Source organism: Trachymyrmex septentrionalis, unplaced genomic scaffold, assembly GCF_001594115.1.
Source record: "Trachymyrmex septentrionalis isolate Tsep2-gDNA-1 unplaced genomic scaffold, Tsep1.0 scaffold37, whole genome shotgun sequence".
NCBI lineage: Eukaryota > Metazoa > Arthropoda > Insecta > Hymenoptera > Formicidae > Trachymyrmex > Trachymyrmex septentrionalis.
In genome coordinates, this window is record NW_017305536.1 from 7,378,345 (window position 1) to 7,390,689 (window position 12,345).

At 36.2% G+C, this 12,345-nt stretch overlaps 1 protein-coding gene across 3 annotated transcripts in view; it reads left to right on the forward strand.

Annotated features, from left to right (window-relative positions):
- LOC108750592 overlaps positions 1–12,345 on the forward strand; it is a 31,859-nt gene that overhangs the window by 10,336 nt on the left and 9,178 nt on the right. The window contains exon 1 of one of the 3 annotated variants that reach the window (XM_018490124.1): positions 6,894–7,183. The exons of the other annotated variants lie outside the window; for them this stretch is intronic. The gene's annotated coding sequence lies outside the window, so the exon portion shown is untranslated. Of the gene's footprint in view, positions 1–6,893; positions 7,184–12,345 lie in introns of those variants that run through there. 3 annotated transcript variants of the gene reach the window in all.

Below are 12,345 nucleotides of genomic sequence, written 5' to 3' on the forward strand. Positions count from 1 at the left end.
GAAAGAAACGCATACATGCATACAGTAAAATATGTTACGTATAATTTTATGAGAAAAAACCATGACCTATTGTTTTGCCGAGGAGGTGAGAGGAAGACGGAAGCGGTGTCACTTTTTGTCGACAAATTATAATATGAGAAAGTACACAACTTTTCTATTTCAGTCGTATATCATTTTGATCCTAGGTTCTGGCGAGCGGATATTGTATAATAAGATTGCCACGCGCAATAATCGCACGAGAGACGGTAACAGAAGGAAACGGTCTAATTGTAATTCGCATTACCTTCGCGACCGGTTCCGCCGCCTTCAATGAATAGATAATTCTTTCTTTTCTGGATTATAAATGATTCGCTGGAGAATAACGTCTCGTTTATTTCGTTCTCGCCTTACTTCATCAACTTTACGTAATCGGCTTTCGTAGTTTCTTCTTCGCGGGGGGGCCATCACGACATGTGCATTGTAAAAGAAGCATGCAAATTTACGTGTGTTTCTTTTACAAAAACTAGTACTTTTACGTTTTTAACCGTACAAATATATTTTCATATTAAATTGAAAATTAACAATAACATAGTATATTTTATAGGTTTTATGTAAATGTACAATATTTTTCGTAATATTGTGTACAACATAATGATAATCATTACATTTGCATTTTTATATTTATCAATAACATGGTTCAAGAAAAATGGTATGTGATTCGTTAAAAAATTAATATTTAAATTATTTCGATAAACTTTACTTCCATAAATTTACTTTCACAAATTGTTTAATCATTATAAAGAAGAGCAATCTTATTTATAAATATATATAATATATATATACCTTTAGTAGTCTGAAAATTATCCGATATAATTGTTGTAACTTTACATATAATTTTTTACAATGTACTTTCGTCGCGCGGTAGGAAAAGCTGGTCTCCGAGGGACCGTCGCACTCTTTCAAAATAACCGATTCAATCATTCCGCGCGTCACGCAATTATATCGAAAGCCTCAGGGACAAAGAGCAGCGAACTCCATGATCTTACTTAATCCTTTCCTCGTGCATTATTCATCGGCCGTGTGCATTGAACTGGCGGCGCGGCGCGGCGTCGTTGCACTTGCTCGTGCATCGAGGTCGCTCGCTCGATGATGACGGAGGTGGACGCGTCGAAATCGTCATAACTTTCCCTTCGTCGGGGTCCGGGAACGGGTCTCTTCTCTTCTTCATTCTCGAGGCGCGACCGGTATCGATGGCGCCGAGGTATGCATATTAAATCACACGCGCGTCTAAGTGTGCAGGAGTCACGCAGACTTCTAGGTCTAATCTTTTCACGATGCCTCTTCGAGACAGGAAAACGCTCTTCGGGCACGTGTCACGTGTGCACTTACGATAGTGTCTCTAGAAGTACGAATTTCATTTGATCAATCTTGTCCTATTTTTTTATTAGCTTCATGAAAGATCAGTCAGATGGTAGCTAAGCATGTATATGTGTACGTACGCCATTTTTTATTTTAGCTCATTCAGTCAAGGATCTGGCACTCTATCAAAACATATATATTTCATCATTGGAACATTTTTTTTAACCATTATTTTATATAATGTAATTAATAAAATTTAACTTTAGATGTTCCTATTCTATTATATTATTCAAAATTTTCGTGGAAAACAATTATTGACGAATTAATAGCGCATTTACACCAAAATCGCACATTAAAATTTCCAACAGGATCTCAAAGATCCTCACTGGCATCCGCATAAGCAAAAGAAAAGCCTGCTAGGGTTGAGCTAAGGTTAATCAAACTAGAAGACCGAGACCAGGCTCTTACTTCTAGAGACACTAGCGTGCGAAGGAACGGCGACAATGATGATGATCCAACTGTCCAGCGGAATGCTCGTCTGATTATCAAGAATTAAACGCGACCACGAAGATTGCGCGAGATTGCCTGCGATTATCCACGGCGATTCGCGACGTATTTGATCGAGGTAAATTGCTGCGGTCGGAGTTTCTGAAACGTGGCGAAGTTCCCTGTCCATTTTGTCCGGCGCGTGTTGAAACGGGCGGTTTCATAAACGAGATCGCTTCATAGTGTGTTGGCTGTGCCGTGAGATATCTCGTTACACGTATGCCAACTCGCACCGGCGCGGCGTGAACACACGAAACTTATTTTATGGCGTTTCGTGAAAATAAAAAATAAAAAACGACGAATTTGTTGACGGAACACCGACAATTTGCTTATTCAGCTGCGCTAAGAAGATTTTCATCAATTTTGTGCCCTTTTATGTATATAAGTAATTTCTTTTTATCGTACTAGGAAAATACAATATTTTCTACCAACATATTTACTTAATCCTTTGTAATCTAGATCTCTGTAATCTCTAATTCTCTATAATCTAGATCTCTTTTGACACACAAACAAAATTTCACTCTCAAATTCCTATGAAATAAAGGAGTCCAGCAGATTTCCCTCATAAATAATATCCACTTGTATAATATTTACACTGTTAGATATTAAAAGAGAGCAATGGTAATCCAATCCCTTAAGTTAAACAACATTTTGTTATTTTTTACTTCCATATGTGTGTCAAAATATAAATCGATTCGCAATTAGTTTTAAAGTAAACAATGTCAATACTAACGTATGCATTTAGTAAGAAACTAAATTTGAATTAAATTTAATATATATTTGTGAATTAAGTATATCTTCTTAAAACGTTTAACTTCATTGTTTTAATTAAATTAATAACGTATTAAAAACAATGACGACCTATAGAAGTAATTAAGAATAAATCAAATTTACAATTTAATATTATAAATTTAACAATATATTTAATAATGTAACACAGAGATGTTAAAAAGTAACCTCGAATTTTTCCACATTTTTTGAAAGCTTAGAACAGTAAAAAAAACTTGGACTGGACAAGAAAGGATCCAAATTACGGAGGATAAAAAATATAATTGCAGACGAAGAATTAAGATACTCAAATACATTCCACGAAATCTCCGTCGTGCATCTAATCATCATTGTCGACGATCATCTTGTAAAATCTATTTTATTACATGAACAAACGTATGTTGGGAGGCCCGATTGTCGCTCTATAGAAACGAGGGATATCGTATGCGATATCTCTCGCATTAGCCGAAGAAAGTATAAACATGGACGAAAGAGAAGCCTCGTCCTTTTCATTTTCTAACAGGACGAGACCACACGTTTCACTTCGTCTCGCGACACGCTCTACGATTGCAGCCGTTCAATGCAATTAATATAGAACGTTCGTGATCATTAAATTTCTACGCGGGGATAGCGCGGGACGTCACTAACGAAATCTTTCACTCTTTCTACATGAAAGCTAGATCGTTCACTCCCACCCTCGCACGGCCACTTGCTCTCGACGATTTCGTCATTACGCGGCTACTCTCGATGCGTCACGACATCGAAAGTGTCCGCAGGTATGTATTTCGTCGTCGGGCATATCGTCATTTACTTTTACCCACGTCGACAACGAGCGCATGTCGACCCCGTTGGGACTTCTTATTTCTATGAAACACGCCTCGCGTGCTACATCCCGTCATACCTAGAAAGCCAGTCAGCAAGGCAACGTCATTATCAATGCTGGAATCATTCATCTGGACACCTCCCCTCCTCTCTTCTACGAGCACATTTCGAGAAAACCAGAAATATAAACGTCGAATACTTTTAAGCAAGCAAGAAACTCGTCTTCCTCTCACGCATATCAGATATTCAAGTATACGAATGTACGTGCACTGATACGTATCATCTACTTTCTCTTGACTGCTTTGTAACTTAAAATTAGATTACATTATTTATTGAATAAGTTCGGAAAACAACGCCGATTAATGACTGAACACGCGATGGTCTCTCAATTGTTTTCTACGCTGAAAATATTTACGAAAGATGCAGCATTTAATTTAATTTAATTTAATTTTTTTTTTTTTAATAAAAAGAAAAAAATTATATTTTTCAGTCAAAGCAGATATTAGTACTTGATAATATTTATATAAAAATTTGCAAATACATTTGTTTTATAAACTGCACCGATTCGGTTTGTCGAATAATTGGAAACGCAGTCATAAACTATATAAAAGCTGAAAATGACAACTAGAATTGATAACACTCGTACGGAATAAAAAAAATCTAGATTCGAATTTTGGTTCAAGTGATATTTTTCGCAATAAGTTCCTTGCAGTGTTTTAAGAGATTCATTAGTATTATTAAATTGACGATCAATATAATTTGTGATGTTATTTCCAGCTTCAGTTTACGATTGCGTTTCAAATACGATAAAACAGAATTGGCATGCAGTTTGTAGAACTCAAAAATATATATTTGCAAATTTTCATATCGACATTATGAGGCATCAGTTTCGCTTTGATTAAAAAAAATAATCAAATTCTTTTTCTTATTTAATATTTATTCTTATAGTCTAAATTTCATTTACAATTGTTTATTTCGCCATTGCTATACATTTATTATATGTCCCTGTGGCTCAAAACAGTGGTTTCTCATAACAACGTCGAATAAATATTGACGTCGTAAATACATTTGTATTATTGCGCATTTTCACGTAACCACAGGCACATTTGTTGAATAATAAAGCCAAGTGCGTAGTGAGGGTAATTAATCACGTTGTTCCAAATTGTAATTGCATCAGATACAACTGTCCGATTATTTTCCAGTCTGCACATACTCGTACGTATTATGTGTTTTGTATAATTCGCGATGACGTTATGCGGCATTAAATTAATTTCACCGCTTGATAATAGCTGTCTGTATAATTGCTATGAAAATGCTGTCATTGTTCGTAATCGATCGATATAATCTCGATCGACAGAATTTAAATTAGAAAATGATATCAGGATCCTATTGTCGCCTAATGTATTGAAGTATTTTAATTGTTCTTCGATTTTTATTGTTCCCAGATACCGAGTACCTGTTAAATTCATAAAATTATATCCAACTTGAGTTATTTTTAATCATTTTTATAAGTCGCTACTGCTCCTACTTAATATGTTATAAATTTAATCAAAACGAAAGAGAACAGAACTCTAACTCAAAAAAATGTATTAAGTTTGACTTGAATTTAATTTATTATTTACTAAGTGGATACATTAATATGGACGTTGTTTATTTGGAAATTAATCACAAAGATGGATTGATATTTTGACAGATATGGAAGTTAAAAGTAAATAAAATGTTGTTTAACTCAAGGAATTAAGTTACCATTGCTCTTTTAGTTGTCTAACAGTGATAGACAATTTTTCCTGAATTTTTATACAGTCGTATCTGTTTTTATGCGTGTTGTTAAAATAATAGTAGTGATTATATGTGTAAGACAGCGCGTTGAATCTCACGAATTCGCAATAACGCAGACGAGTTGCATCTATCGAATGATATTTGATAACGAAGTACACACGTGCGAGAGACTGAAAGCTAATTAAGATGAGCATGCAGCAGATTATAAGTATCCTGCATGTGTTACTTGTTATCAGATCGTAAACGGATACGAAATCTTCTTTCCTATGATTGAGATTTCTCGCACGACGTCCGCCACGTGTTCTCTTACATTTTTTTATTCTGTAAATTTGTTATTAACTAATCCAGAAATAATTATCTGAGGGGGGGGAGGGGGAGAGTGGAGAAGAAATTTGATATTCTAGTGGCGAGAAAATATGAATTATTATAAAATTATTATTTTCTATCTTTTTGGACATTTTTTATTTTTACATATTTTATGTTATTTTTTAAATAATTATATTCCTTTACGAACCTTTAAATATATAATTTCAAAAATCTGCAATGAAAAAGCATTATGTAAAATTAAAATCTTTATTTTGAGAAATATTGTTATAATGAATTACTTAATGTAATTATTCCGTTGATATTTGTCTGGTTTCTACTTATCTCTTTCGGAAAATTACGAGTAAATATGGATTATTCATCATATTCATAATGTTCTCAATAAATCAATAACATCCCAACAAACAAACTGACATTATTTGTCGTCATTTTGATGTGAACTGATGACAAATAACGTCAGCCTGTTTGCTGAGCTGTAATACGTTATTAATAACAACGATTCTAATTAGGGTGTTAAACCATGTGATCGTTTACGTACAAAAATGAAGCAATTACTTCTAGGTTAAATGATGTAAAAAAAAACTTATTAATAAATTTAAATAATTTCAATGGCCCTTCGATTTTCTCTAATATGCGCCACAATTAAATAAGTTAACGTACTCGGTAATCGACGTTAAGTAGGAAGGCGACATATGATATAATAATGACATTTGCATAAATTATAACCGTGATATTCCGTTATCGATCTAACATGTACACCGCAGGGGACCGGTCTATTTGATCAGGAAGTTCTCCCAAACTGTAACATCGCGTTTCACATACAACTCGCTTTAGCCATCAAGTTAAACAACCGTCAGATTTTGATAACACAAATGTGTTTCAATTTACAGAACCAGTAAATTGCAAGTCATGCGTAAACATCGCGCACATGTTTATTAAAAACACTTTATCGAGTTTCGGGAGTTATCATGAAACGTGTTGCGTGACGAAATATATATAAGATCAATAAATGAAAACTTATTTAATATCAAATCACAACAAAGTACAATAAATATTTTTATTTTTTTACTTCGTCAGAAATAATTATCTTATTTTGATTGATAGAAAGATATTTGGACTTACATACGCAATACTCGCTCGATCGCGTCGAGTATTATCGAATTCCTTGTGCCACTTGACATTTTCTTATGCACGTATATATGTATGCCTCCCCCTTTCACTTTTCTATAATAAGCGAGCTTTCCGGTAACGAGTAACATTAAGTCCCGTTTACGTAGCATTTTGTCGCAACGAGACCCGCCGTGTTCACATAGTGAAAGTGCTCCGTTCGAGAAGAAAACTTCTCAAGCTAACTAGCCACGAATTATCTATGATCCTCGAATAATTCATGACAGGCTTATCGTCGACGTAGCCTGTTACTTGCTCGTTAACACATTCCCTATGTAATCCGATATTGCGGTTGTGTGCATGAATGACGCGCGTCATTGACGAAAATCACCCTCATTTTTCTCATGCCCCATCCCGTGTTCTTATGTCATCGTTGAATGAAAGAGAATTGCGCTTTACGTAATTCTTCCAAGGAATTGGATGAAACATATCAGTGAACGTAAGTAGACTAATTGTAAGGCTTACGTTATTACGTCGTAAAATAATCTCTCTCTCTCTCTCTCTCTCTCTCTCTCTCTCTCTCTCTCTCTCTCTCTCTCTCTCTCTCTCGTGCCGTAAAATATCGTCGCTATTTCTATCCCATCCAAGTAGAAGTCTTTATAAGTCCTACCTCGCCGTTTTTACGTGGAAATTTTAGGTGGCCTTTTGTAAGAGAGGGGTCCATTCAAATCCCCGGAAATTTCTATGCTTCTCGGACTTAATTGCGAGCTTACGAAATTTTCATCGTCGCTTTCAAGAGCGTTGAAGCCGCGCCGTAGCTAAAGGCTTCTAATTACTTCGCCTTACGAACCGTTAATCTTACATCTGTATTGGCAAACGAGCGTGCAGGATACGTACATTCGGGACGCCACCGTGCGCGACGAGGTAGACCGTTATCGCAAATAAAACATCGAACGCTGCTCGTCATTGTTACGATGGAGATCCCGGCGGTTAGCCCACGTTGAAACGTCTTGGGAAACGGTGGTGTTTTCAGATGCGCGTTGCGAAACGCACGTTGCCGGGCCTATAACGTGCACGCGAACATCTCTAGGAGCATGAGATCCCGAGAGAAGAGATGAGGAGGTGACGGTTGCTGCTTGAAGAGCGTCTCTGGTCACGCAGTCGCTTTAGGCGAATTTTATCTCATAAAAACAGCGGAACGCCGCTCCGTCATTCCATTCGTCCAATCTATCTTTTCTCGTGTCATCATACTTAACCACCCGGTCAGTTCACCTCTTCCGGAAAGGAGAGTCCGGAAGCGCGACGATTTTGCAAGAGCCTCTACCTCTAGCGACGTCAGGCTTATCTGACGTTAACATTGAATAAAATCTGCTTACCTCACCTCCGTAAGATATCATTCTTAATATTGTGCATTCTGCATAAGATAAAAGTAGAGATAAATCTGTCTAGGATACGATAAAATCGGCGTGCATATGTATTTAATTTATAAAATAATGTGTGTCTATTCTCGAATGGCTGTCAACATTTTTGGATTTTTGTACAAGTAGCGTAAATTGTTGCGAAAAAAAAAAGAGCCAGAAAAAAACTAAAATAGCCAAAAAGACTAATAGATGGAAAGTAAAGTATATTATTTAATATAGAAAATAACACTTGTTCATGAATGATAGTCGAAATTTTTACATTTTACATCTTTGTACGAAAATAGCATAAATTGCCGCCTACATTAAACAAGAAACGAATGACGAACGAAAAATTAACGGAAGGAAAGTAAAGTGGAAACGGTCTAATCTTCGCGGAATTTACCGTTATAACATACTTATTTTTCCTACGCACTGGGTACTCCCACAGCTCACGTTACTTTTTCCGTTCTCATTACGATCGTACGCCACGATATCTCTATTACTATGCAACTCTCGGTGTGATGCGCATCTCAAGTGAATCTTTTATTTTATTAAAAAAATAAAATAAAATAAAAATAAATAAATATGTAGAAAAACTACATTGTGCGTCATCGCCGATAATTGTCAGCTTGTATCCATTCGGAACAGAAATATAAACAGCGCGAGCGGCCGCAGCTACGATCGGCGCGCAGATTAAAACGTAACTATTGTTACGAACTAACCGGCACAATAGCGTCATATCCGCGCACGTAACGCGGAAGGCTTTATCTCCTGGGGTTGGGAGCGTTAAAACGGCCAACGCGAATTCGGTTTTACGGCAAGGTAATTGACAATTAATGCGTGGGCCCCGCTTCCAGTGCCTGAGCGGCAAGTGGAAAGCGAAAGGCCGAGCGAACTAGAGCGTGACCCCTTCGTGAGATCGGGTGCGTTACTCGCGGGAAAAAAAAAGCGGCCTCGGAAATGGTATATCGTGGTGCACCACGTTCCGCGCCACGCGCCTTTCCCGACCGGCCGTTTACCTTTATCTTACTTTTATCTCGCCGGCGCGAGCCATTTGCACGGGCATTTGTCATTATCTCTTCGTAGTGTTTGCGGTTCGACTTTTTTTTCTTTTTTTTTTTTTTTTTTTTTTCAATCGCGCATTTATATGTGCGCATTTATATGCATTTTAATGTTTCGCGTACGGGAGATTTGCGTGTTCGAGAAGATAGAGAATCATCGGAAAGCATTGCGGAAATATTTTTCTAATAAGAAATTTGAATAAAGTAAAATAAAGTTCAAGCACTTTTTTTTTGCACAGGAAGAAGGTAAGAAATTAGATAATTTCAATATGACGATATTCGTTTTTAAAAAAATACTTTCTTTAAAAACAAATACCATTTAAAATCGTCTAACTTTCAATTTTGTTCTCCTCGCGAAAGATACAAAAATACTCTCGGTAAAATTATTCAGATTTTAATTCTTAATTTAAGTCAACTTTATGTCAGTAAAGTTATATACCAAGTTAAATACTATATAAAGTTTGATAATCCAGAACCCAGCTTGGGAAATGGCCGAACTAGAACTAGACTCGAGTTTCTTTTCCACCACACCGGTAATTCCGAGGAAAAATGAAGGTAGGAAATCTCGTAAACGTTGTAACTTCGTCATTTACCAAGTACGTCTTCCGAAGTACGTGTGTTCCAAGTTAATACACTTTACGGTTAGTCTCACTTTGCCGGAGGACAGTATTAAATGCGATTCACTTTGTGAAACGGCAGCAATGGTAACCTATTGGGTAAATATCACAGGTTTCCCTGTTCCCTTGTTAAAGCGGCGCATAAAGCAAATTTCAATCCATTAATGCTAAAAGGCTGCACCAGTGCGTCTATCTTTCTGCCGATATAATGCACTTGCCGTTTGAGCTGCAGAGCATGGTACTCGCAATCAGTGTGCATTCCGGGCACATTAATTGGCGCACGGTGAGGCGAGGCATTTACCGAGCGTGTGTGGTCGGTTAGATCGTTATACTATAGGAACACCGTGAGAAGAAAATCGCATCGATAAAAATCGCCGAAGGCTTGTCCGTATTGATGTCAGGTTGCAGTGGTTCTCCTTAGACAGAACGGAACTCCCGCTCCTTGGAATTGCAAAAGATCGTAGAAAGTGCATTCCTGTCGTTTGGAAATCGATTTTACCTCTATCGTCAAGGTCGCCGGATGTAAGTAAGAAAAATCAGCGTACAGATGTAAAGAAACTGGCCGAATCGATATCGATGCCTATTTTCAGAATGAAGAAACGTTAAAGGAAAATTTCATTATTATAAATTAATTAATTTAATTTAATTTAATTTGCTTTAAGAATATTTGTTGATGTGCATAAACAGAATATTAGTTAAGTTAAATTGCAACGACTCTGTAGTAATATCTGTCTTGTGTAAAAGTAGAACGATTTTATTGAACTGCTAGATATACATAAAAGACATAATTATAGAAATTTTAACGTAAGTCTATGTAATTGTATGTATTTATAAATCTAACTTTGTATTGATTAAAATTTATTAAATCATATTATATATAGCAGTCCAGAAAAATGTATACGGTCATAAAAAATTAAAAGCCATAGCTTTGCAAGCTTTTTCGCATTGCAATCAACTCGTAATCGGATTATGCAGAATGGCGAAAAATTCTTGAATAATTTCGACTCGAATAAATCACACATAACGAAGAAAAATTGGATATTCTCGCGCCACTTCAACTATGTTTCATGTTAATGCACGGTCTACTGAATTATAGCAACAACACTTCTGCCATTCATCATATACATCTTGTCATCATACAAATCTTTCAAAAATAGAATATGTTGTTTCAGACATTTTCTTTCAGTCGGAAAATTTCTTCTGAATCTATCGCTTGATTTAATAACGCGAAATAGAATATTTTCTTCCGTATTCAGTCATAATAAATTGAATTTACGGAGCCATCCACAACGAAAAATGAGGGACTCAGTCATATTCAAACTGCGTGTCGATGTATAACAATTCAACTCCATTCATCATGCCAGTCATAGAATGCATCAATTCCGTCGGGAGGCTTAGAGACATTTATAATTAATTTATTTGCAAACTGACTTGAAATTTAAATGCGACCGGGCTCTATCGATTTCTCGTAACGCGGCTGCTTCTGACCGCGAAGGTGGCAGCACCAAGCGATACCAAGCAAGCACAATAATCGAAGAGTTGTTTTTATCTCCCACCTGTGACACCGTTTCCTAGATAAAGAAAAGAAAACTAAAACAAGCGCTTTTAGCTATTTTTAAATAAGCAAATCACAAAAACCGAAGAACTGCAGAACTTTATCTTCAAAATATGAAGACAATGGAAATAAGTTGTCATGGACAGTTAACATAAAAGATGGAGAAATCTGAATATTATTAAAAAAATGTTTTAATTAAAAACGTGCTAAACATAGATTATAGGAATACGTACTTATATTCAGCATCTTCACAAAGGGTTCATCGTCACGTATGATAATTATGAAATAAATATATGCAAAAGGCATCATATTTGGAATCATTTAGAATATATGTATAAATATTTAGTACACGAAAAGAACAATTTTGCTGATGTATCTAAAATTTTAGCTACATATAGATCTGAAAATAATTTTATTGAACCATCAAAATAATTACGAAGCCCAGCAAGAAATGATATCGAATTGATGTCGAATCGACATTGATTCGACGTCTAATTGATAGTCATTTCTCGCTGGGAGGAAAATCAAATAGAATGGAGCAATGTTGCAAAACGTTTTGACATTCAGCAATCAATTCGAGCGTCCCACTAATTATTTTGATAATTCGACATGATTATTTTCAAATCTGTATTCAGCTAAAATTTTCGACACTTCAATAAAACTATATCCTTTCCGTGTAGAAAATCGTAATTACAAATTATGGCCGCGCGTAATTAACCGTATATGTGTAAAATCGAGAATCCGGACGATTATTGCGCGAGATAGAAGAAATATCGTTCTCGTGCAATTTTCATACGGCGCGATCGTATCGCTCAACGTGAGTTTATAATTACATCGAAATCGATGGGGGCAACGATGGCTTTGCGCCAGCCAATTGAATTGCCGCGGCGATGCTGCGCCAACTAATTTCTAGGGCCTCGTTATTAACGCTCAGTTATCGACTAAATGAAATTTCGATCAAAATTTCGTTCGGGTAAAGAGTGATGCGTTTTACGCGCCATGCCTCATTAAATATCGCGCGCACTTTT